Here is a 27,153-nt window from a genome sequence, read left to right as displayed (position 1 = left end):
CTCATAGTTAAAAGTTACAACTTAACATTTAAAAACAAGAAAGTATTTAGAACTGATATTATTCCTGAACTCTTTAAACAAGAAACAAAAAACATTCAATGTTTAGAACTGTGAGAAAAACCCAACTTAGCAGAAAAACAATTTGTAAACAAACAGTTTTTAAATGAACTGTCTTTTCAAGAGTCTGATTTTCATGGTGAATAAGTTGTTCTGGTTGCTCTTCTTTAATCTGCTCCGTCACATCCGTAGAGGTGCTGTCAGGAGGGTGTTGTTTGTGGTCTTTGGCTGTATGTTCAACTCTTTCACATCGGTTGCAGCTTGCATTATCACTTCTTTGTCCCTGAGCTGTCCCCTGTGGAATGGGCTTGTGTGGACAGTTTATTTTCCCATGGCCTTGTTGTCCACACTTGTAGCAATGGGGTGTGAGTTTAACAGCAGCTGTAATAGAATTGGCTAGCATATCCATGTGATGAGATCCAGTCCCAACCTTAGCACATGCTGTAATCATCTCCTCCAGAGATGGATGCTCTTGAGGTAATGCAGCTATAATTTTTCTACAGTCTTGGTTTGCATTATCTTGTGCCAGTTGTAGCATTAATTGACCCCTTGCTTCACTGCATATATAGCTCATGGGGGTTTTGTCTTCTACTTGAATAGCTTTGGGTTGGCACTGACAAGTTGGTAATTCTTGTTAGAGCTCACATTGCTAAGTCTTTCACTTGTGTTAGAATTGCAGAGTTCAAGCGAGCCTGGGTTTGGGGATCTTCTGATACTGCTGAATGATTTATTGCATGAACAGCCTTAGCTACTTTGCTTTCTGGGGTCCCACCACACATTCCTCCCTCTTGTTTTTCAGTAATTCCTGTTAAAGTGCCATGTGCTCTTTCCACAATGATCTGTTTTATTGTTATTTGAGGAACGCCAGTGTGGTGTGTTACACTCCAGGGCTGCAGGAAATGTTTTGTTTTCTGTGAGATGTGTGTTGTTTTGATGCTATGAGGGATGCTCAAAACAGCAAAGGCTGACTGCCAGTGTGCAATGGCATCCCGACCCTTTTCTCTTGTGTGTTTTATAGCACATATTGCTGATGAAAAGGTATCTGTGGATAAATGTACATATTTTAAATGTCTGAATTCAGGGATGTGTGTGACATGGTTTTGCCAGATTTGTAAGGCACGCAGTCCATGAGGGTTTGCTCCCGTCTGCAGTGGTGCAGTGTGGCCCTGGTGTCCTGATGGGACACTTGTGGATGGGTTCTTTTTCCCCCTTGGACTGAAGATTGACGAGAGAGAGGCAGTTTTCTCTTGTTTGGACTTGGTTGTTTATTCTTCTTTTATCTCCATTACATGTATACAGGGTACAAGGAGCCACAAGCAGCTATGTGCACTAAGATAGAAAGGTGCAAAATGACTAAAAAAGATCTTCAAGGTTTTTTTATATGTTCATTTACCCAATTAACAAATGCCAAGGAGATATTTTTTCTTAGTAACCCAATGACCCAACACTTGTGTGCTGCACTGTAGCATTCTCTATCCAATCACCTACTACTACCCAAAAACCTCTAGAAGAAGATGAAGAAGAAAGGACAAGAGACAACACCCTGAATCCTCCATCTTGTCCTCTATTTTCTAAACTAGTTTAAACTCCAAACCTGAACTTTTTCACGCAGTGACATAAGAAATCTCTCTAATCTACACACTTACACTCCTGGTTTTTCTATTAACAGTTGTTTTCATGGTGTTATATGAAATTCAGAGTTTTCTTGGATGTCAGAGCCAGGCATCAGAGATAAGGGCACACTCTCAGTGCCTGTGATTACAACAGTAAACGAAGTTGAATATTGTTAAGTGTTATTCCACTGTTAAATCCTGAAGTCATATGTTATAAGTTAGCTTAAATACTGTTAAGTGCTTTTGCTAAATTGTGATATTTGAGGTATAAATTAAGGCATAAGTGAAGTCCTGTTAAGTTTGAGCTCTGTTAAGCTCAAACACACACCCACACCCACACACACACAGAGGGACGGTTCTGGGTTCATTTCTGGTTTAGTTGCCTGGATTTTGTTTGGTTTTGTTGTTGCTTTGTTTCCTTGCTGTGCCTGAAGTGTCCAGTCAGGAGCAGAGTGATTCTTGCCAAGGAACTTTGTCCTGCTGGTGCTTAATATTAAATCTGGTTTTTGCTGCTCCCTTGCTGGGGATTTTTTAAGTGCTCTCAAGCCCTCGTTGGTGACAGGGTGAAGGAGCCCTGGCCCAGGCTCTGGCCCTGGGGGACACAGGGATGCTGCCAGGGGTTCCCTGTCCCCCTGTCCCATGCCCCACAGACCTTGGGATGTCCCACAGCCATTCTGTGATGTCCCAGTCTGGACTGTGATGTCCCAGCCCCTCTGAGATGGCAGAACCCACTCTCTGATGTCACAGCCTTCTCTCTGACATCACACACTCTTCTCTCTGCTGTCACACAGCTGCTCTGTGATGTCACAATCTGCTGTCTGTTGTCAAAGAGCCGCCCTCTGGGATTGTGGTGTCTGCTCTGTGACCTCACAGCCCACTCAGTAATGTCACAGCCCACCCTGTGGTGGCTCTGTGATGTCATACAGAAACTCTGTGATGTCACAACTCACTCTGTGATGTCATGCATTCAACCTCTGATGTCATAGTCCTCTCTGTGATGTCACAGCCCACTAAGTGATATCACCCAGCCCACACTGTGATGCCACACCCTGCTTTCTGATGTCACACAGTCCCCTCTATGATGCCATAGCTGCTCAGTGACCTCACACAACAAACTCTGTGATGTCACAGCCCCATCTGTGACCTCACACAACCCACTCTGAGCTGTCACACAGCCCCTTTCTGACATCACAGCTGCTCTGGGGCTCCAGGACACAGCCACAGAGGTGCTGCTGTGACACAGCCCCCTCTGGGACATCCCACAGCCCCTGCCAGTGCTGAGCCCCTGGGAGCTCTGTCTGGGCCTGCTCGTGTCCCTGAGCTGCCCTGGCAGGGCCCCAGCCCTGCTGGGCTGTGCTCAGGAGCTGCTCCTGGCCAGAGCTGTCTCTCTGCAGCGCTGCCCTTGCCAGGAGCTGCCTCTGGGCCAGGAGCCCGGCCCAGCTCAGCAGCACAGACACAGCACCAGCACTTTCATCACCCTCTCGGGCCTTTGGGGCTCTTGGCATCACACTCAGTCCCTCAGAGTGTGCTCCAGAAACTTCTCAAGAACTCAAACACAGACAGAAACACTGAAATTTCTTGTAGTTGAAATGAGAGACACGAGTGAGAAAGCATCCCCAGGTTCCAGGTAGAGCAGAAGACTGGAGGCCCTGATGGCAGCTGGGGACAAGCAAGGGAAAGGTGTCTGTGGTGCTGAGCAAAGCTGGATGTGTTTCAGGAATGCCAAGGGCCAAGGGCTGAGCCCCAGCCCCTGGCAAGGCAGATGCTGTCCCTCCCTCATTGCTCAGGGCTCTTCCCGGGGCACTGGCATGTGGGGATGTGCAATGCCAAGGGCAGCACCATGGGGCGGCCCCTGCCAGGCTGCTGAGCAGGGACAAGGAGGCAATGAGGCCCCAGGGCTGCCAGGGTCACTTGTCCCCTGCTGGCCTCAGGCTCAGGGCCCTCAGCCTCTACCTGCTGCTTATGTGATGAGGCCTCCAAACCTGATCCTGAGAGATTTTTGGGTCCTCTGCATGGTCTGTGAAAATGGAAACACTGGTCAAAGTGATTTCCTCCCAAATCTTGCAGTGACAGAACAAGGATGAATATCTTTAAAGTGAACTAGAGTGGATTTGGTTGTTTTTAGAAGGAGGAAATATTGTACAATCAGAGTAGCACAAAACTGCAACTGCTTTTGCAGAGAAATGGATGCCTCATACCAGGATTGCTCCAAGAGCAGCAGCATCTCTGTTCCACCTGACACAGTGAAAGCCCCTCCCGTCCCCAAGGCTGGAATTCCTGTTGTGTGGGTTCTCTGATGTGCTGGGTGCCCTCACAACACTCCTGGCCAGAATGTCTGCTGAGGGCCAGCCAGGCTGCTGCAGTGGCACTGACCTCACAGCCATCACCATTGCAGCCATGTCCCCTGGGCCTGGCTCTCCCCTTTCCTCTGCCCCTGCCTTGTCTCTGCTGCCATGAAGAGTTGTTTCATTATTATCTTGTCCCCAAGGTGCTGGGGCCAATTGCTTCCCAGTCAGGCTCCTGGAGCAGCAGTGGCTTTTCAGAGCCCAGCCAGAAATGAGCCCTGAAGCAGCAGCTCTGCAGTGCTGGCCACCAGGCCGGGGTGCCAAGGGAGCCTTCTGGCCATGGCCTGGAAGCAGCTGCTGCTGCCAAGGTGCCTTTGGTGCCTCAGGCTGTCCCTGGCACAGCTCCCAGCACGGCACTCTGCACTTGTGCCCGAGCCCTTCCCTGGGTTGGGGCTGGCCTGGGGCTTTTCCTGCAGCAGGATCTGCCCTGGGCATGGCACAGGAAAGGCAGTTCCTGCTGGAGCAGGAGGCTGTGCCTGGAATGGTCTCAAACAACTCCAGCAAGGCCCTGTTTACTTCAAAATTGCTTCCTAGAGCACTCTAGTCTAATAATTGTTATAGCTCCTTTACTGTTGAGTAAATAACTCTTTTTCTTTATTTACTCTGTGGTGTAAATATATCATGTTCAGAATCAGTCACAGTTGTATTTATATAAATATATCTGATATTCCATTGTTAATCGTGTGGGACAAATTGCATTACGGTTCAATTCTACATGTCCAATATTTACACATAAACCTCTGACAAACTCGGGCTGGGATTGAATCCAGCTGCTCCCAGTCTCCTCTCTTAGAAGGAATTTAAAATCTAGGTGACTTGGAGGAGTTTGAGGATCCATGGTGGCTGTTTGGTGTCATTTCTCCACCTCATGACTCAGCAGGAGTTTCTCCAATAAAGAAATAAAGCTTTTGCCTGAAGCTCCCACTCTGCCCATGACAGGAAGCCCTGGGAGTGTCTGTGACATCCCGGCTCTTTGGCAGCCTGGGGACTCCTGGGATGTCACCGTGGAGCCACCAGGAGTGCCTGTGACAGAGCGGTGCCTTTGCAGCCCAAGGTCCCCTGGGATGTCACCGTGGAATTGCTGTGACTGCATCTGACCACACGGCTCTTCAGCATCCCCAGAAACCCCTGGGAGGTCTCTGTGGAGCCCCTGTCTGTACCTGTGACATTCCGGCTCTTGAACAACCTGGATACTCTTGGAATGTCCCCATGGAGCCCCACTGAGGGTAACAAATCTGATCCTTGGTAGACAACCATCACCACGACTTTTCACTATGGTCTGTTTCCATGGCAACCACAGCCCCCTGTTGCTATGCTCAGACCCTTGGCAGCTCCATGGAGACCCCATGCCGGGGTGGTTGCCATGGACACCAGCTCAGGCCTGGAGCCAGAGCCCGTTGCCATGGCAACCATTTGCGGTCCCATCCCCAGGCTCATGGGATCCCAGAGCCACAGAATTGGCTGAGTTGGGAGGGACCCATGGGGATCCTCCAGTCCAACTGTTGGCCCTGCACAGGACACCCCAACAATCCCAGCCTGGGCCTGGCAGCGCTGGCCAAACGCTGCTGGAGCTCAGCCAGCCCTGGAGCTGGGAGCCTTCCCTGGGGAGCCTGTTCAGTGCCCCAGCAGCCTCGCGGGAAAAACCTTTTCCTCACATCCAGCCTAAACCTGCCCGCCTCAGCTCCAGCGGCTCCCTCCACTTCTGTCCCTGGGCACCAGAGGGAAGAGGTTCCCACAGCCCCCAGCCAGGGACCCGCTCCCAGGGCTGCTGCCAATGGCAACCAGGCCTGGCACCAGCTGGGATGCTCGGTTTCCATGGGCTGGGCTTCAGGAATGGCATTCCCAAATTTCCTACTCCTGCTAAAAGTGCATCGCTGCTCGCTTCCCTCCCACCTCCCATGGAAAGCACAAAAGGCAAAGATCCCAGGCTGGGATAAGAACAATTTATTGAGAAGAGCAACGGGATAAGGAACAAACAGGAACAGAAACAATTTGGATAACAGAAGGGATAAGACAAACTATTCACAGAGAAAACTAAAATGCCACCGACTGCCTCTTCCTGGCCATATATTTTTTCCTACCTGGAAAGGACACTCTTCTCCTCTGGTGAGAGAGAAGGAGTCCTTTTCCTACCCCTGGCAATGACCTGAGATGGGACTGAATATAATGACAGGGCCATGGTCAGACTCTCAGTTCTTTGATCTCACATCATGACATTGCCACGGGCAGGAAAAGGTACAGGTGTCTTCCCAGCATGGATCACAGGGAACACGGATCACCAGGTCTCTTCCCAATGTGGATTCTCCAAGGGGGGATGAAGCTGGAGCTGTGGAGAAAGCTCTTCGTTCACTTTGGGGCATTTACAGGGCTTCCCTTACTGGTGCCTCCGTTGGTGTCTGGTCAAGTTAGAGCTCTGGGTGAAGCTCCTCCCACACTGGGGACACTCGTAGGGCCTCTCCCCAGTGTGGATGCGCCGGTGCGTGACGAGGGTGGAGTTGTGCTGGAAACCCTCCCCACACTCGGAGCAGCGGAAGGGCCTCTCATCCGTGTGAATCCGCTGGTGCACAAGGAGAGTGGAGCTCCTGTGAAACCTATTCCCACACTCGGGACACTCGTAGGGCCTCTCCCCAGTGTGGATGCGCTGGTGGATGATGAGCTGGGAGTTGAAGCTGAAGCCCTTCCCACATTCCCCACACTCGTAGGGCCATTCCCCAGTGTGGATCATCTGGTGGCAGATCAGGCTGTTGCTCCGGCTGAAGCTCTTCCCACACTCCAAGCACTTGTAGGGCTTCTCCCCATCCTGAAGCTGCTCATGGACCACCAGCTCAGAGCCCTGGCTGGATCTCCGGCCGCCTTCCCAGCACAGGGTGGGTCTTTCCTCCTCAGAGCACCCTGGGATGGGTTTGGAGCCCCTCCTCCTGCGGGATCTCTGAAGCTTTTCCTCCCCATTGTATTGCTGCACTGTGGAGCTGCTCAAAATGGCCTCTCCCATGAGGTTCTGCTGTGGGGATTTGTCCTCCCTGGTCTCCATCCTCAGCTCCTTGTCTGGGGGAGGAAGGACAAGGAGAGGATGGGATTTGCCTCCGTGCCAGAGGGAAGGGGAAGGAGATCCCCCCAGTGCGTCCCCGGCAGGACGGCGTCGGCAGCGGGGTTGTCCTGCAGCCGGGGGCCAGGCTGGGCTGGGAGATGGAGCAGGAGAGAGGGGGAAAGGGGCACTGACTTCCTCCTCACCTGCCTGGGTGTCCTGGGAGATTTTCCTCTTCCTCACGGCCTCCTTCTCCATCTGGCCAAGCTTTGGGATTGGGAAATCCTGGTTTGGGAGAAAACAAGGAATGAGCACAATGAGTTTGATGGTCCTTCTTTTCAATTAACTCTCTAGAAGTCGTCAGAGCATCTGAGGTATCTTGGTTTGAAAGGAAAGGTGTTTCCTAAGGAAGGCAGAAATCTCCATTGAAATTGATAAAAATGGAAACAACCCACCCCCTCCGAATTTTTATAATCTTATATCAAAGTGCTCTCAAATAAAGATATAGGAATAGAAATAATAGTTCTTTATTAAAGAAAGGAAAATGAAAATACAGCAGGACAAAAAACAACAACAAAAAAACAAAACAAAACAAACAAAAAAAAATTCCACACAGAAACCACCCACTGACAGAGTCAAAATACAACGAAGCACTCAGATTAAAATGGTGGCTGCAGTTTTCCTGGAGTCACAGATGTGGTTCTGTTTAAGCAATGATCCCGTAGAAGATTGTAGCTTACCTCTGAAGTTCTGGTGCTGTAGATGGGTCTGGTCTCTCCTCTGGGAATCCAGTGGAGAAAGACTGCCTGTGGTGCTCTGATTCTCAGATTATATCCAGTCAGGAATGCTTGGCTCCTCCCCCTGGGTGGAGCATCTCACAATGGGATGATGTCATTTTATCAGTCCTGCAGTGAGACTCAATGGCCCATTAAGAGAAGATATCCCCCTGGAGGGAGAATGGGTGGTGGAAGAGATAAAGAACACTGCCCTACCTGGTTTTAACAGCTGGCCCATTAACAGAAGACATCCCCCAGTTATGAGGGATGGGTCATTAAAGAGATAAAGAAAACTGCTTTACGAGGTTTTAACAGATGGTGAAAGAACACATACTTTTGGTTACATCTTGCATTTCAGCCCAAGACATGGGGTCCATAAAAACCTCCCAAACACCAAGATTCAGCCCTGAAAATGCCTCCCAGGACTTCCCCATGTCTGATCTCTCCCCTTTGGTGTTCAGGGATTCCTCCCTGTCCCAGCTGCTGGGGGTCCTGCTTGTACTGGGGGTCCCCTGTCTATTCAGTCCCTGACCTCTTCTGGCTGCTGGGAGTGCCAGGAATCCAAAAATTTTCCCCTGTTTCCATCTCCCCACTAAGGGATGCTGGGACCCCACAGTATCTCCCAAGGGGCATTTTCCACTCAGCTTTGGAGTTCTTCATTTTTCAGACATCCCTCCCAGAAAACCCAACCCAGGGATCCCCCGGGATATCTGGGCTGAGCTCCTTCTGTCCGGTCACTTGTGGGATTGGGGGTGATGATCCCATGGGTGGGAGGCTGTGATTTCAGGGGGTGCTCGACCTGGTGGTTGTTTCTTTCTTTCCCTGATCCTCCTTTGTCCCTCCTTCAGGCTGAAGAAGCTGCTCAAGGAGTCAGAAGCAAAAGTCCAAGTCCCTTGGAGCTTCAATAAGCCCCACTGAGGGCAGGGACTGCCAATTCTCCCCAGGGAATGGTGAGAGCAGATCCTGGAGGCCAGGATTGCCAGGAGCCAAAGGCTCTGAGCAGGGAACTGCAATGCTGAGCCAGCCTTGGCTGGGTTGGAGGAAGCAGAAAGGCCAAGCCCTGAGCCCAGGCCTGGCACAGCAGGGCCTGTCCCTCACGGGTGGCTTGGGGCTCTTTGTGGGGCAGTGGGATGTGAGGGGCAGCAAGGACAAATGCCATAAACCTGTGTGACACTCCAGATCCTTATGGAACCAAGGGGCCAGTGTGACACTGTGGTAAGTTGGGGATCCAAGGGGATCATTGTGGCACTCTTGGGCCCATGGAAACAAGTGGCCAGTGGGACACTCTGGGGCCTTATGGAAACAAGAGGCCACTGTGAGCCTGCAGGGCTGTAACACCTCAGAACACTTCAATGCTGGTGGTAACCAAAGGTTCCTCTGCTTGAGTTTGGTGCACAGGAGAAACACCAACCAGATCTTCTCAACATGGACAGATGCAAAGAATATTCTTGGTAGGAAGGGACCCACAAGGACCATCAAGTCCAGCTCTTAAGCGAATGGCCCCACAAGGATTGATCCCACAGCCTCGGTGATACTGGCACCATGCTCTGACTACTGAGCTAAGAGGTCAAAATGACACAAAATTTTACTGGCAAAATATAGACAATCAAGGATCTTTGGCAAAGGGTTAAATACAACATCCAATTGAACATAAAATTGTCACCATAGCATTAACTTCACTAGCTTAGTTCATTTAACCTAAAAACCTTGAACATTTAAGATTTTGGGTAACATTAAGATATTCAATAATGTTCCAGGTACGTAGGATAAGAAGGAGAAGAAAAAGAGACCAGACAGACAGAAGATCTACAGAAAAACACTTCCAGGATGATCCCAGTCACTCCCACTACAATTCCAGTCACTCCCAGTTTGAGCTATGGCACCCAATCACCCACAGTGCGGTTTCAGTCAATCCCAGGTCCTCCCAGTATGATTCCAGTCATGGCCAGAGTGACTCCCTGTCACTCCCAGGATGGGCCCAGTTGCTCCCAGTCACCTCCAGTATGGTTCCAGTCACAGCCAGCCCCTTTGCAGTCACTCCCAGTACGATACCAGCTAGTTCCACTAGGATCCCAGTATGACCCCAGCATGGGCACAGCTGCTCCCAGGATTATCCAGTTGTGCTTCCAGTTGCTCCCATTTACCTGCACTGTGGTTTCAGTCTCTCCCAGTCTATCCCAGTTGTTCCTTGTCACTCCTCAGGTGCTTCCAGCCTGATCCCAGTTGCTCCCAGCCACTCTCAGTCACCCTGAGTGCAGTCCCAGTTGCTGCCAGTGTGGTCCCAGTCTTGCCCAGCATGGCCCAGCTGCTCCCACTGTGATCCCAGTAGGATGCCAGTTGCCCTTAGCATGGATCCAGTTGCTCCCTGTTGCTCCCAGTGTGATCCCAGTTGCACCCAGTTTCCCCTAGTATAGTCGCAGTCCCTCCCCAGATGATCCCAGACCTTCTCAGCATGGTCCCAGTCATTCCCAGTTGCCCCTAGTGCAGACCCAGTCACTCCCAGTTGTTCCCAGTTGTCTCCAGCATGGGCTCCCAGTTGTCCCCAGCACAGTTCCTGCTGTTCCCAGTGTGTTCCCAGTCATCCCCAGTATGGTCACAGACACTCCCAGTATATCCCAGTTGCCCTCAGCATGTCCATAGCCATTCCCAGACACTCCCAGTAATCCCACTCAAGTGCTTGTTATCCCAGTATGATATCAGGCCCAGAATATCCAAGTCAAGCTGGGATTCACTCCCTGAATTCACAGCCCCCCCATCTGTGGGATCATCACCCCCCATCTCACAGGTGACCAGAGAGGGGGAGCTCGGCCCAGATATCCTGGGGGATTCCTGGGTTGGGTTTTTGAGGGTGATGATTGGAGAATGAAGAACTTCCAAAGCTGAGTGGAAAATGCCCTTTGGGGGGACATTGGGATGTCCTGGTGGCAGCTCCTGGCAGAGGCAGCCTGGAGGAGCAGAGCCCTGTGTCCCCGAGGACCCCAAAGTGGGGAGCCCAGAGAGGGGGAGCACCACAATTCATGGGACCCTCAATTGCCTGGTGAGGGGCAGGGGAGTCTCCATGGACGCCCTGCACCCCGAAGAAGAGAATAAGGGGACCAGGGACCCCGGGACCCCAAAAAATTCCAGCATCCCTAAGTGGGGAGATAGAAACGGGGGAAACTTCAGATTCCTGGCACTCCCAGAAGCCTGGGCAGGGCAGGGACCGAGTAGACGGGGGACCCCCATATACATGTTACCCTCAGATGCTGGGACAGGGGTGAAACCCTGAACACTAAAAGGGAGAGAACAGAAATGGGGAACTCCTGGGAGGCATTTTCAGGGCTAAGTCTTGGTGTTTGGGAGGTTTTTATGGACCCCATGTCTTGGGTTGCAATGCAAGATGTAACCAAAAGTATGTATTCTCTCACCATCTGTTAAAACCTGGTAGAGCAGTTTTCTTTATCTCTTTCTTGACCCATCCTTCATAACTGGGGGATATCTTCTGTTAATGGGCCAGCTGTTAAAACCAGGTGGGGCAGTGTTTTTTATCTCTTCCACCACCCATCCTCCCTCCAGGGGGATATCTTCTCTTAATGGGCCATTGAGTCTCACTGCAGGACTGATAAAATGACATCATCCCATTGTGAGATGCTCCACCCAGGGGGAGGAGCCAAGCATTCCTGACTGGATATAATCAGAGCATCAGAACACCACAGGCAGTCTTTCTCCACTGGATTCCCAGAGGAGAGACTGGACCCATCTACAGCACCGGAACTTCAGAGGTAATGTACACAATTCTATGGGATCATTGCTTCAACAGAACCACATCAGTCACTCCAGGAGGACTGCAGCCACCATTTAATCAGACTGCTACCAACACCCTGACCAACAGGGTGTCAGGTTGTATACTGACTCTCTCAGCGAGTTGTTTTTTTGTTGTTTTTTATCTTAGGTACTGCTGCATTTTCATTTTCCTTTCTTTAGAAAGGAATTATTATTCCTATTCCTCGATCTTTATCTGAGAGCACTTTGATATCAAGATCATAATAATTCAGAGGGGGTGATTATTTACATTTTTATATATTTCAGTGTAGGTTTCTGCCTTCCTTAGCAAACACCTTTTCTTTCAATCCACGACAAGCCAGGTGCCCGGGTGACTTCTAGAGAGGGACTTGAACAGACAGACCTACCAACTCAATATGCTCATCCCTTGTTTCCTCCTAAACCAGGATTTCTCATTTCCAAACCTCATCTGCATGGAAAAGAAGGCTGCAAGGAAGAGGAAGATGCCCCAGGACACCCAGGCAGGTGAGGAGGAATTCAGTGTCCCTTTCCTCCTCTCTCCTGCTCCATCTCCCAGCCCAGCATGGCCCCTGGCTGCAGGACAACCCCGCTGCTGACGCCGTCCTGCCGGGGACGCACTGGGGGGATCTCCTTCCCCTTCCCTCTTGCACGGAGGCAAATCCCATCCTCTCCTTGTCCTTCCTCCCCCAGACAAGGAGCTGAGGATGGAGACCAGGGAGGACAAATCCCTGTGGCAGAGCCTCATGGAAGAAGCTGTTTTGAGCAGCTCCACAGCAGAGGAACGCAATGCAGAGGAAAATCCCCGGAGATCCCGCAGGAGGAGTGGCTCCAAACCCATCCCAGGGTGCTCTGAGGAGGAAAGACCCACCCTGTGCCGGGAAGGCGGCCGGAGATCCAGCCAGGGCTCTGAGCTGGTGGTCCATGAGCAGGTTCAGGATGGGGAGAAGCCCTACAAATGCTTGGAGTGTGGGAAGAGCTTCAGCCAGAGCAACAGCCTGATCCAGCACAAGATGATCCACACTGGGGACTGGCCCTACAAGTGTGGGGAATGTGGGAAGGGCTTCAGCTGCAGCTCCCAACTTATCATCCACCAGCGCATCCACACTGGGGAGAGGCCCTACGAGTGTCCCAAGTGTGGAAAGAGGTTTCAGACCAGCTCCACTCTCCTTGTGCACCAGCGGATTCACACGGATGAGAGGCCCTTCCGCTGCCCTGACTGTGGGGAGGGCTTCAAGTACAACTCCACCCTCACCATTCACCGGCGCATCCACACTGGGGAGAGGCCCTACGAGTGTGGGGAATGTGGGAAGAGGTTTCAGGCCAGCTCCACTCTGCTAAGGCACCAGCAGATTCACACGGATGAGAGGCCCTTCCACTGCTCTGATTGTGGGGAGGGCTTCAAGCAAAACTCCACCCTCATCAGGCATCGGCGCATCCACACTGGGGAGAGGCCCTATGAGTGTGGAAAATGTGGCAAGAGCTTCAGCCACAGATCCAACCTCAGTGCCCACAAACGCATCCACACTGGGGAGAGGCCCTACGAGTGTCCCCAGTGTGGGAAGTGCTTCACCCAGAGCTCTACCTTGACCCAACACCAACGGAGGCACCGGTAAGGGACACCCTGTGATTGCCCCAAAGTGCAGGAAGAGCTTTGTTCACTACTCCAGCTTCATGTGCCCATGCAGAATCCATGTTGGGAAGAGACCTGGTGATCCATGTTCCCTGGGATCCATGCTGGGAACACACCTGTCCCTTTTCCTGCCCATGGCAATGTCATGATGTGGGATTGAAGGACATGACGGTCTGACCATGGCCCTGTCATCATATTCAGTCCCATATCTGGTTGTTGCCAGGGACAAGGAAAAAGAGTTCCTCTCTCTCACCAGAGGAGAAAGGTGTCCTTTCCAGGCTGGAGAAACTGCATGGCCAGGAAGATCCAGTAGGTGGTGTTGTAGTTTTCCCTGTAAATAATTTATCTTATCCCTTCTGTTATACAGATTGTTTCTGTTGCTGTTCGTTTCTTATCTCATTGATGTTCCCAGTAAATTGTTCTTATCCCAGCCAAGGATCTTTGCCTTTTGTGCTTTCCATGGGAGGTGGGAAGGAAGAGAGCGGCAGCGTGGTTTTAGCGGAAGCAGGAAATTGGGGAATGCCATTCCTGAAGCCCAGCCCGTGGAAACCGAGCATCCCAGCTGGTGCCAGGCCTGGTTGCCATGGCAGCAGCCTTGGGAGCGGGTCCCTGGCTGGGGGCTGTGGGAACCTCTTCCCTCTGGTGCCCAGGGACAGGAGTGGAGGGAGCGGCTGGAGCTGAGGCGGGCAGGTTTAGGCTGGATGTGAGGAAAAGGTTTTTCCCGTGAGGCTGCTGGGGCACTGAACAGGCTCCCTATTGAGAGACCGCCAGCTCTTCACCAGTCTTCACAGAAGTAATTGTGAATGCCGTTTATTTCTACCTTTAGCACACCTTTTATAGGGTTCTACAGGGTCTGCAGGCAGAGCAAGCTACTATTGGCTAACACACACAGTTTACATTTTTTCTCTTACACGCAAGGATATTGTTTTGCTTTACTCTCTCTTCTGCATGAAGGTTTCAAAGTCTTTAGCCCTTAATATTACGACTTATTTCAAAGGCTGGTTTGTGCATACAGGCCTTTACTAATATATAAAATATAGCAACAATTCCCCCTTTCTCTTTTTGCACAAACCAGGCTTTGGATAAGATAACATACAACTTAGACTGTCATCTCAATTAACACTATAAGTAAAGTCCGTCCCCCTTCTAGCACAAGAGACCTCAACCATCCAGTGATGCCCCAGCTGGCGAACCAACCTCCGATGGGATCACTATCTTCCTTCAGGGCATGCAACCCATCCTGTAGCTGCTGTAGTTGCTCATGGATGGAAGCTGAATGATCAGTAAGATCTAAGCAGCACATGCCTTTAAACTCCCCACAACCATGTCTTTGTGCTAAGAGCAAAAAGTCAATTGCAACTTGATTTCATAGTACTGCATGATATACACTACTCACATCGGCTGAAAGCTCACTTAACATTGTGGATGTTAAGTTCAATCCTTCCTTAGTCTAGCAAGCGAGCCTTTTTAGAGTTGTTAGGCCTTAATTCATTCAGGCTTCGCTTTGACTGTTTGATGTTCTTCATTTTGCTAGCTATATTCAACAATTGATGTAAGCTTGGGTGGAATAAAGCAAGGTTCTCAAGATAACAGGGTCCTCTGTGGACTAGCAGGAATCTAATTCCATGCTCTATCTCCACAGATTAGGAATACGGAACTAGGTAATCACTTTGGTAATTGTCCTGTGAGATTGCACCACGAATAAAGGCTTTACTTACAGTGGTAGTAACGAGATCAGCTATAGGGTTGACTGCAGCCCAGTGCCGCATTACTTTGTTAGAATGACTTTTTGTCGGGGGTTCAAACATTATCCATCCACCTGAGGTATTGTTGGAACTTAACAAATCTAATTCTTCTGAGGGTTCTATGGTAACATTGAGAACTTTGGTAATTTTTGCTTGCCAACAGGCTTCAAGTTGTCTTAATGTGAAGCCAACAGTGCGACTGCACTCTTGCAACATTGCCAATCGATTCAGTTGAGTCTCATTACTAATTAAACCTTTAAATGCTGGAGGATCCCATTCAGGGACTCCTATGAGACAGGTGCAAAAGGATCTCCAGGTGTGGCTAGGCTCAGACACACTGATTTTTGGCCAGTTCAATGTGCCAGAGTGACCCATATGTTCTGTCACTTTTGGATGTTAGTTAGCAGACAGTTGGTCATGACTATACACAACACAATTACCATAAGCATTTTACCATGTAAATGACACCATACTTGCAAACTCACAGCTAGAACTTCAATCGTTAAATGAACTTTCAAAGATGCTTACACTACCTCTTGAAGGGGGAATACTTATACTTTATACTAACATAGCAATTACTACACAAACTAAACTCTTTATCCTAAACTATTATCTAACCACTTTTAACACACGTGCTTTGGTATATATGTAGTCTAAGCGTTAAAGCAATTTGCTGAAAGGGTAAACACAACTACACTTTGCTTTATATACAATTAGATGGAGTCTCTACACTTTTCTTAGGTCTTCTACAGAATTTCTCCAGCACGATTCAGTCCTGGAACATTCACTGCTCCCGTGATGTCAGCTGGCAGCTGATCAGTGACTGAGGGCTTTGATGTTTGTCGTTCTAATTGGGAACGACACAGACTTTCAAGGGAGTCAGAACAGGAGAGAATCTCTAGTTTATTGCTACAGTCATGTTATATAGACTAGTTCGTGGAAAGTACAGAAAGGAAACTTATTGGTTAGTAAAGTGCTACATTACCATCGTTGGTCAGTGGGGTTCACCACCCCCCTGACCCTCTCCTGCAAGGAAAACACGGGAACAGACAAACAGCACCTGCAGGCTGTTTTCTGTCTTTGAGGATTGTTTTGAATCCTCCCATGAATTTCCCAGGCTAGCTTCTCAGGCAGGGTTGGCAGGCCATGGGGCCTGCAGCTTGCTCCAAAGCTAGCCTCCATAGATGTTCAAATTGTTCTTCAGATCCTTCTAAATCTTAAAACAAAGGATACCTGAAAAATTGGTAGAGACACAACATCATAGTATCAACATAAAAGTTCTGTTGGCAACTGTCTATATAGTGTTCAGACACAACTGTGTCCTGACAGGTCCACTTCTGATCCATGTCTGGAGTACCAAGGCTGTGTGGTGACTTCTCTGTTCACTGCATCTCGTGTGTTCAGAGGCACACAGTCTGGTCAGATGAACAGGTGACCTTTCTGAACCTGCCAACAAAACACAGACACTTCTCTCCTTGAAGTTAATGAATTACACTAATTAAATCCTTTTAGGGCATCCATTTCCCCCGTTTTTCTTAAAAAAAATAAAATGAGATGTACTTCTGTTATAAACATCAACAGCAACACAAAACCATATACACAATTAATAAGAACTTATACTAGTTAAAAATCAATTAAATCTTAAACATTATTAATAGGGTATATAATATAAAACTACTATTAATCATTAAAACACTGCACTAGCATCCCATAGTTAGCAAACAAACAGAAACAAAACAATCAGTGAAGGATTGGGTAATCAACTCCGGAAATGATTCTCCAAGCCCACTTCAAAATTGATCCAGCTGTCATATTAATAGGGTCAGATTGCTGAGTCAAAAGCTGATTCAAATACTGATTTGGTACAGAAAACATCTGGATCTGTTGGCAAACATTCTGTCCAGGTAAAGTCAAGGCTTGGCCAGGGCCTGGCTTTAAACTGGAAAGATGCCTCTTAACTCATTTCTAAAACAAGGTTCTCAATAGTAGCAGCTATGAGATGCTTACAGCACAGCAAACTGTTAAAATGCATTTGTACAAAGCAAATGATCAGGAGCCTCAGGTACCAGACCAATTAAACCATGCAGCAGTTGGTTTAATCTGAAGCCTCCCCTATGGCAGCTGATCCTCAGCAATGGTACATCTTCTTAAAATTCTGGAAACACTGAAAAATAAGAAAGCTATGACAAACAAAACTGCAGAGATTGCAACAACCAATAGAACTCCCAATGAAGTCAAGGGTGTCACAGACTGCATTCACTTCTATCCACAAGCAGGTGTTCATCAGTGTTCCATCACAGCTGTCTCAGCTGTGGCCGTCCTCTTCACTCTAGGAAAACAACTATACTTTGCAGTTTAAACAAGTGTCTCCAAGAAAACATAAAACAATTTCAATCAAACAATATCTAAACCCAACAATAATTATATATGACAAAAGGAAATAACAAACTTAACCTTAAAAGAATATCTAAGTTAGAAAACTTAAAAACATTCAAGCCTAAACATTATAAAACTTGACTGTCCTTAATTCTGTTAACACTTAATCTATATTAAATAAAAACTTAACTTAATCTTATTCTGTTACTACAAAAAAGCAACTAAAAGTTTGATATATACCTTTTAAACACAATATAACAATAACATGGATTCACTATAAAGATTATAAAAATGTAACAAATACATCACAATTCTATGCCATCTAGCTTTGAGAATAACCCACAATAACTGCAAATGTTACTAAAAATACTTATTCATAACAGGAATTTGCCTAGTATATGCTTAATTGGTTAGGATTTTAAAGTGTAGTTCTTCTAGAGAAAAACCACCACAACAACATGGGATTTAGCAGGTTGCCATCCAGCTTTTATAGCACTTTTCAGAAGCATCAAGTCCAATTTTTAAACTAAAACGCAAAATCCAAATTGGTATATATGCAGTTATATGTGTTTTATATAACAAAAGGACTCCCATTAAAATTACCTTATTAAAATTGTGGAAAAAACAAGCAAATAGATAATATATACTTTAACTTAACTTTGTCTTGTACAGTAAAGTTCTCTTAACTAATTATTTTTTAAACCACAAATCTCTTCTGTAGATAACATTAATTGGAAGAAGGTTTTCCTAAAAGCTGTAAATCACACCATGTTTTAACCTTAGGTTCTAAAACCAATTATTGCAAGGCAACTTCTGTTAAGCACTTTTTTCCCTTTTTTTTTTTTTTTTTTTTTCTTTTTTAAACCTTCAAAGAACCACAATAATTTCTCTAGTAAAACTCTAAAAACTGCAATTGCATAAACTCATAATTACTTAAAACACAAAATTAACTCCAAAAGGGTATACAAAAACACTCCGAAAACCCAATAAATCACGACCCCGCAACAACAAACCAGGCACCATCTCAGTGCCCCCCCCCAGAGAGGGAGCGGGGGGGGTGAGCTGCCCACTCTACTGCTGCTGCAGCTCTGCTCTTATCTTTCTTCACATTCTCCACATACTCTCGCAGCGAGGAAAAACGGAGAGAAAGAAAAAAAAAGCCTCACAAAGTTAACTTTAACAAATGCAGTTTTTTCTCTCAATTTCTCTTGTTGTTTGCTGATAGAGGAAGAAAGGCATGATTTTGCAAAAGCAGGCGATTTTACACGAAAAGTCTCTCACGGCCAGGTGCTAACAACGGCGATCAGAGGCCTTGGAACTTTTCTTGTGCTGCTTCTACCCCCAGGGTGCCTTTGTTCCCTGCGCTCACCTCGCTCCCTCATATCTTCCTGGTTCGGGTGGAAACCAATTTAAATTTGGCTTCTTTTCTTCCAGGGTGGTAAAGATGGAACTTAAATAAGGTTGTAGTGCTAAAAGTGACTCCAAAAATGAAGCAAATAGTTCTGGATGTATCACATCCTGCCATAACTGAACAGATTCTGTTCGTTGTTTCAGCGTTCCCTGTGGAACTTTTTTCTCATTATTTTTTTTTTTCCCTAACTTTCCCTCCCTCTCTCCATGGGCAGTATAGATAGGAGAGCTTGCCCAGCAGTGGGAGGTAAAGGCATCTGCCGCTGTGACGCAGGTAGAATTACAGGGCTCACATCCTCAGCATATCTCGCTTTTCTGTTTTTTAAGGTATTAATTACAATCTGCCAAGTTCGACCGAGAAACACAGTGTCCTTGCTCTTTTCCGTAATTGCCGTTTCCCATATCAGAGCCGAGATATCAGTCCGTTCTTGCACCGCAAGAAGCAGTGAGCACTGCAAATGCTCAAGACAATTAGCCCATATAATGAGCATATCCAGGTCCCTTTCCTGGGCTGCTTCGCCTCGTTTAACGAGGATGCTGAGAAGCAGTTTTTCTGCCGCTACAAATTCCACATCCATGTTAGCAGCTCGGCGGCAGGGGGGAAGGGTGCGACCCTTCTACCACGCCCCTGCCTTCGGACTCCCCCAGCGACTCACCCCCGTTGATTCGTGAGCCGCCTATCTGGTACCGATCCAAGGCAGCGTCTATCTGCACTCAGATCCGCTCCACCAACCTCGGTCCAAGGCTCCGTCCCACCGTGCATGGACCCACCGAAGCGCCCCTGCCCGCAGGGTGTCCCGTTCGAGCGCCAAATATTGAGAGACTGCCAGCTCTTCACCACTCTTCACAGAAGTAATCATGAACGCTGTTTATTTCTATCTTTAGCACACTTTTATAGGGTTCTACAGGGTTTGCGAGCAGAACAAGCTACTATTGGCTAACACACACAGTTTACATTTTTTCTCTTACACACAGGGATATTGTTTTGCTTTACTCTCTCTTCTGCATGAAGGTTTCAAGGACTTTAGCCCTTAATATCACGACTTAGTTCAAAGGCTGGTTTGTGCATACAGGCCTTTACTAATATATAAAATATAGCAACAATTTTTGTTAGCTTCTTTGGAATTTTGTGGCGAATTGATGGGATGTTTCTGGAATTTGGTAGTGATTTCAGAACATTTAGGGAATCGTGTGGGATTTTTCTGCAATTTTGGGGGATTTTTCTTGAATTTTGTAGGATATTGAGGAGATTTTATGGGTGTTTTGTGGAATTCTGAATGATTTTGAGCAGACATGAAGAATTGTGAGGGATTTGCGTAGATCTTGTGGAAATGAGTGGGGAATTTTTGGGATGTTTCTGGAATATGGTAAGGTTTGGGGAAGATTTCTGCAATTTTGTGGCATTTTTCTGCAATTTTGAGGGATTTTTCTTGATTTTGTGGAATTTTTTGGAGATTTGGTGGGTTGTTTCTGGAATTTGGTAGGGTTTTGTGAAGATTTAGAGAATTTTGTGAGATATTTTTCCTGGAATCTTGAGGAATTTTGAGGAGACTTGAAGAACTTTGTGGGATTTTTCTTACATTTTGTGTCATTTTCTGGAGATTTGGTGGGATGTTTCTGGAATTTGATAGGGTTTTGAAAACATTTAATGAATTGTGTTGGATTTTTCTTGAATTTTGCAGGATATTGGGGAGATTTTGTGGGAGTTTTGTGGAATTTTGAGGGATTTTGAGGGGACATGAAGGATTTTGAGGTATTTTCTTAGATTTTGTGGAAATTAGTGGGGTTTTGTGGGATGTTTCTGGAATTTGGTAGGGTTTTGAGAACATTTAGGGAACTGTGTGGGATTTTTCTGCAATTTGTTGGGATTTTTCTTGAATTTTGTAGGATATTGAGAAGATTTTGTGGGAGTTTTGTGGAATTTTGTGGGATTTTGAGGCAGCATGAAGGATTTTGAGGTATTTTCTTAGATTTTGTGCAAATTAGCGGGGATTTGGTGGGATGTTACTGGAATTTGGTGAGGTTTTGAGAAGATTTCTGCAATTTTGTGGGACTTTTCTGCAATTCTGCAGGATTTTGTGGAGACTGGAAAAATTGAGAGGGATTTTTCTTAGCTGTTTTGGAAATTTGTGGAGATTTTGTGGGATGTTTCTGGAATTTGGTAGAGATTTCAAAACATTTAGGGAATCATGTGGGATTTTTCTGCAATTCTGCGGGATTTTTCTTGAATTTTGGAGGATATTGAGGAGATTTTGTGGGAGTTTTGAGGGATTTTGAGCAGACATGAAGGATTTGGAGGTATTTTCTTGGGTTTTGTGGAAATTTGTGGGGGTTTTGTGGGATGTGACTGGAAGTTGTTGGGGTTTTGAAAAGCCTTCTGCAATTTCGTTGGAGATTTTCTGGAATTTTGAGGGATTTTGTGGAGACTTGAAGAATTATGAGGGGTTTTTTTTTAGATTTTGTGGTATTTTGTGGAGATTTGCTGGGATGTTTCTGGAATTTGGTAGGGTTTTGGGAAGATTTAGGGAATTTTGTGAGATTTTTTCCTGGAATGTTTAGGGATTTTGAGGAGACTGGAAGAATTGTGAGGAATTTTTCTGCTATTTTGTGGAAATTTGTGGCAATTTGGTGGGATGTTTCTGGAATTTGGTAGTGATTTCAGAACATTTAGGGAATCGTGTGGGATTTTTCTGCAATTTTTGGGGATTTTTCTTGAATTTTGTAGGATATTGAGGAGATTTTATGGGTGTTTTGTGGAATTCTGAATGATTTTGAGGAGAGATGAAGAATTGTGAGGGATTTGCTTAGATCTTGTGGAAATGAGTGGGGAATTTTTGGGATGTTTCTGGAATATGGTACGGTTTGGGGAAGATTTCTGCAATTTTGTGGCATTTTTCTGCAATTTTGAGGGATTTTTCTTGATTTTGTGGAATTTTTTGGAGATTTGGTGGGATGTTTCTGGAATTTGGTCGGGTTTGGGGAAGGTTTAGAGAATTTGGTGAGATTTTTTTCCTGGAATCTTGAGGAATTTTGAGGAGACTTGAAGAACTTTGTGGGATTTTTCTTACATTTTGTGTAATTTTCTGGAGATTTGGTGGGATGTTTCTGGAATTTGATAGGGTTTTGAAAACATTTAATGAATTGTGTTGGATTTTTCTTGAATTTTGCAGGATATTGGGGAGATTTTGTGGGAGTTTTGTGGAATTTTGAGGGATTTTGAGGGGACATGAAGGATTTTGAGGTATTTTCTTAGATTTTGTGGAAATTAGCGGGGATTTGGTGGGATGTTACTGGAATTTGGTGAGGTTTTGAGAAGATTTCTGCAATTTTGTGGGACTTTTCTGCAATTCTGCGGGATTTTGTGGAGACTGGAAAAATTGAGAGGGATTTTTCTTAGCTGTTTTGGAAATTTGTGGAGATTTTGTGGGATGTTTCTGGAATTTGGTAGAGATTTCAAAACATTTAGGGAATCATGTGGGATTTTTCTGCAATTCTGCGGGATTTTTCTTGAATTTTGGAGGATATTGAGGAGATTTTGTGGGAGTTTTGAGGGATTTTGAGCAGACATGAAGGATTTGGAGGTATTTTCTTGCGTTTTGTGGAAATTTGTGGGGGTTTTGTGGGATGTGACTGGAAGTTGTTGGGGTTTTGAAAAGCTTTCTGCAATTTCGTTGGAGATTTTCTGGAATTTTGAGGGATTTTGTGGAGACTTGAAGAATTATGAGGGGGTTTTTTTTAGATTTTGTGGTATTTTGTGGAGATTTGCTGGGATGTTTCTGGAATTTGGTAGGGTTTTGGGAAGATTTAGGGAATTTTGTGAGATTTTTTCCTGGAATGTTTAGGGATTTTGAGGAGACTGGAAGAATTGTGAGGAATTTTTCTGCTATTTTGTGGAAATTTGTGGCAATTTGGTGGGATGTTTCTGGAATTTGGTAGTGATTTCAGAACATTTAGGGAATCGTGTGGGATTTCTCTGCAATTTTTGGGGATTTTTCTTGAATTTTGTAGGATATTGAGGAGATTTTATGGGTGTTTTGTGGAATTCTGAATGATTTTGAGGAGAGATGAAGAATTGTGAGGGATTTGCTTAGATCTTGTGGAAATTAGTGGGGATTTTTTGGGATGTTTCTGGAATATGGTACGGTTTGGGGAAGATTTCTGCAATTTTGTGGCATTTTTCTGCAATTTTGAGGGATTTTTCTTGATTTTGTGGAATTTTTTGGAGATTTGGTGGGATGTTTCTGGAATTTGGTCGGGTTTGGGGAAGGTTTAGAGAATTTAGTGAGATTTTTTTCCTGGAATCTTGAGGAATTTTGAGGAGACTTGAAGAACTTTGTGGGATTTTTCTTACATTTTGTGTCATTTTCTGGAGATTTGGTGGGATGTTTCTGGAATTTGATAGGGTTTTGAAAACATTTAATGAATTGCGTTAGATTTTTCTTGAATTTTGCAGGATATTGGGGAGATTTTGTGGGAGTTTTGTGGAATTTTGAGGGATTTTGAGGGGACATGAAGGATTTTGAGGTATTTTCTTAGATTTTGTGGAAATTAGTGGGGGTTTTGTGGGATGTTTCTGGAATTTGGTAGGGTTTTGAGAACATGTAGGGAACTGTATGGGATTTTTCTGCAATTTTGTGGGATTTTTCTTGAATTATGTGGGATTTTGTGGGGACTTGAAGAATTTTGAGAGATTTTTCTTAGATTTTGTGGTATTTTGTGGAGATTAGGTTGGATGCTTCTGGAATTTGCTGGGGTTTTCAATACATTTAATGAACTGTGTGGGATTTTTCTGCAATTTTGGGGGATTTTTCTTGAATTTTGTAGGATATTGAGGAGATTTTATGGGTGTTTTGTGGTATTCTGAATGATTTTTAGGAGACATGAAGAATTGTGAGGGATTTGCGTAGATCTTGTGGAAATTAGTGGGGATTTTTTGGGATGTTTCTGGAATATGGTAGGGTTTGGGGAAGATTTCTGCAATTTTGTGGCATTTTTCTGCAATTTTGAGCGATTTTTCTTGATTTTGTGGAATTTTTTGGAGATTTGGTGGGTTGTTTCTGGAATTTGGTAGGGTTTTGTGAAGATTTAGAGAATTTTGTGAGATTTTTTTCCTGGAATCTTGAGGAATTTTGAGGAGACTTGAAGAACTGTGGGATTTTTCTTACATTTTGTGTAATTTTCTGGAGATTTGGTGGGATGTTTCTGGAATTTGATAGGGTTTTGAAAACATTTAATGAATTGCGTTGGATTTTTCTTGAATTTTGCAGGATATTGGGGAGATTTTGTGGGAGTTTTGTGAAATTTTGAGGGATTTTGAGGGGACATGAAGGATTTTGAGGTATTTTCTTAGATTTTGTGGAAATTAGTGGGGTTTTGTGGGATGTTTCTGGAATTTGGTAGGGTTTTGAGAACACGTAGGGAACTGTATGGGATTTTTCTGCAGTTTTGTGGGATTTTTCTTGAATTATGTGGGATTTTGTGGGGACTTGAAGAATTTTGAGAGATTTTTCTTAGATTTTGTGGTATTTTGTGGAGATTAGGTTGGATGCTTTGTCCTGGGGTGACTTTATGATACTGGTATCCCCAATCGTCTGGTTTATGTTATATATTAAGTTCTGTACCTTTAAGACTGGCTCTGAGAGCAAAAGAGAGGGAAAAAAGAAGCCGCAGTTTGTGTTAAAGAAAATATAACTCCCACACATCTCGCTTCTGGACTGTGTTGTCTGCAGCACAGACAGACAGCAGGACAGAGCTTCTCCCTGGCTTTTAGTTAGTTTTAGCTAGCTGAGGCAGAGGAATTCCCCGGACCTTTTTTTTTTTTTTCCTTTTTCTTGGATCTGTGCAAGCCTGCTCTGGACTGAACACCCAGCTAAACCCCGGGAGCCTACGCCTGTGGCCCAGCGGGGCCTGGGCCTCGGCACTTTCCAGCGCCGGAGGGACTGATAAGAAACTGAGCAAGCCGAGCTACACCACATGAAAAGGACTTTTCTTCCTAGATTTGCCATCCCATCGAACAGCAAGAGGTTTTATTATTTAATATTATTCAATTTTCTGTTAAATAAACAGCTTTTTCCACTTCTCTCCAAAGAATTTTTTTTTCTTTTCCCGGACTAGAAAGTGAGGAGGGTCATTTCCCTGGGGAAATCCCCATTTGGAGTTTTCCTTCCTAATTTGCCCTAAACTAAGACATATACATTTTTGGCGCCCAGTGCGGGGCAAGAGAAAGTGGAAAAACCTGTACTGATTGTTGGTTGTATTTATTCTGTATTGGGATAAAGCAGTCAGCAGCCATGTTGTTTAGATACATAATATCTCTCGGGGTGGAAGCCTTCATGTGGATCTGGTCCCTAAAAGTTTTTGAGGTTTTAATACCTGTCTTTGCCCTCTTTCCCAGTAGAGGGGCACGGATTAAAATGGTTATTGTGCTGGGCTCGGTGATAATGATTTATAAGAAGTTTATAGAACTACTGAAGTTTCTGTCAGGTATGTTTGGCTTATGGTTTCTTCGCCCGACCCTGCCTCCCAGTCCCAGTAGCACATTTTGGGAGTTTATTAGTAATTGTACCCAGTTTGTTAGAGGAAGAGCAGGGGATGAGGCTTTCCAGCCTTTTCTTTCCTTCTTCTCCTTTGAATCTGTTATGTCCCTCTTTGAGAATATCCAGTTTCCCCTGAGTGTTAAGGATACCACTTTCTTGTTAGTTCAGCTGTTAGGTTTCCTCTATATGGTCTGCAACTTCTCTAGAATGAGGGCTGAGATATCCAGAAGAGCCAATGAGACCCCTGCCCCAGAAGTAGACTCAGGTGTGAGAAATCCTGAGTGGAGTAGAGAATGGGAGAGAATTGGCCGAACTCTGAAGGAATTCTCTGATCCCCCAGCCTGGGAATTTTCACTTGAACAAATTCAGAACCCAGATGAAGTAGGGAAATATCTGGAAGAGAATTGCTGTGATGATTCTAAGCAGAAAAATATCATTGCAATAAGCTGGGCCCTAGCGTATGCTTATCGCACGGTGCTAGATACTGTAGGGCAGGCAGATAAATCAGCAGCTACCCCAGTCACTCAGGCTGCAGCCAAACCAGACAGTGAGCCTAAGCCAGTGGCCACACCAGACAGTGAGCCTAAGCCAGTGTCCGTTGCTCCTACCACGAGAGGTATGAAATTCAAAACCAAAACCAATCGGCCAGTAGATGATGATGATGGTGATGCGGGGGAAAGACCCTCAAGACCAGCAACTGATCAAAAATCAGAAGGCGCTGGTGAACCTTTCTCCCTGAAGGACCTTCGTGGCCTGAGAAAAGATTACACTCGACGACCTGATGAATCTATAATTAGTTGGTTAGTCCGTCTGTGGGATGCTGCAGGTGAGGCTACAGTTCTGGATGGCACTGAAGCGAGGCATCCGGGATCCCTGTCACATGATCCGGTTATCGATCAAGGAATGATGAGGGGGGCTGACCCTTACAGTCTCTGGGAACGGGTCCTAAGAAGTGTGGCACAAAGATATCTGTGTGCAGATGATCTCTATATACAGCAAACTTGTTAGAAAACCATAGAACAAGAGATTCAGCGCTTGAGAGAAATGGCAATAGTAGAGATTGTCTTCGTGGGTGACTTAAGTATTAGAAATCCAGATTTGGTGCCATGTACATCTGTGATGTGGCGAAAACTTGTTCGACTTGGGCCACAAGAATACGCTTCTGCTTTAGCAACAATGAAGCGGGATGACCGGGAGGAGACTGTGATGGATATGGCGAAGAAACTTCGAACATATGCAGATACCGTGCATGGCCCCATGCAGGCAACCATTGCAGCTGTAAGAACAGATATGCAAAACTTCCAAGACAAAATGGAGGAGAATTTCAAGAAACTCAAAGAAGATCTTCTTCCAGTCTCGGCAGTACAGTCCAAGAGCCCCGGGACTCAACGAAGAAATTCCCCAGATAAAGAGAAAAAGCTACGAGCTGAGCTGTGGTTTTTCCTACGTGACTGTGGAGAAAACATGAAAAGATAGGATGGAAAATCTACTGGTGCTCTGACACAACGGGTGCGTGAATTAAAAGACAGCAAGACTCAGGGGGGATACTCCACCAAAAAGAAAGCCGCTCCAGTAGCCTGTAGTCAAACTGACAAGTATGATGATGACATGTCTGATTCCCTTGAAGGAACCTCCAAGACATATACCCAAGGAAAGAAGGATAACCAGGCTTAGAGGGGCCCTGCCTCTAACCAGGTAGAGGCTAGGGAAAACCGTGTCTTTTGGACTGTGTGAATTCGTTGGCCTGGCACATCTGAACCACGAAAATATGAGGCCTTTGTTGACACTGGTGCCCAGTGCACCCTAATCCCATCAAAATATGTAGGGGCAGAATCTGTTTCTATTGCTGGTGTGACA

At 45.9% G+C, this 27,153-nt stretch overlaps 1 pseudogene; it reads left to right on the top strand.

Moving 5' to 3' along the window:
* The window catches only part of LOC131586321 (zinc finger protein 208-like), a 539,124-nt pseudogene that overhangs the window by 321,354 nt on the left and 190,617 nt on the right, over window positions 1-27,153 (top strand).

This window comes from Poecile atricapillus, chromosome 19 (assembly GCF_030490865.1).
Source record: "Poecile atricapillus isolate bPoeAtr1 chromosome 19, bPoeAtr1.hap1, whole genome shotgun sequence".
In the NCBI taxonomy this organism is placed as follows: domain Eukaryota; kingdom Metazoa; phylum Chordata; class Aves; order Passeriformes; family Paridae; genus Poecile; species Poecile atricapillus.
Note: the sequence above shows the minus strand (reverse complement) of the source record. Positions and strands in the feature narration are given on the sequence as shown.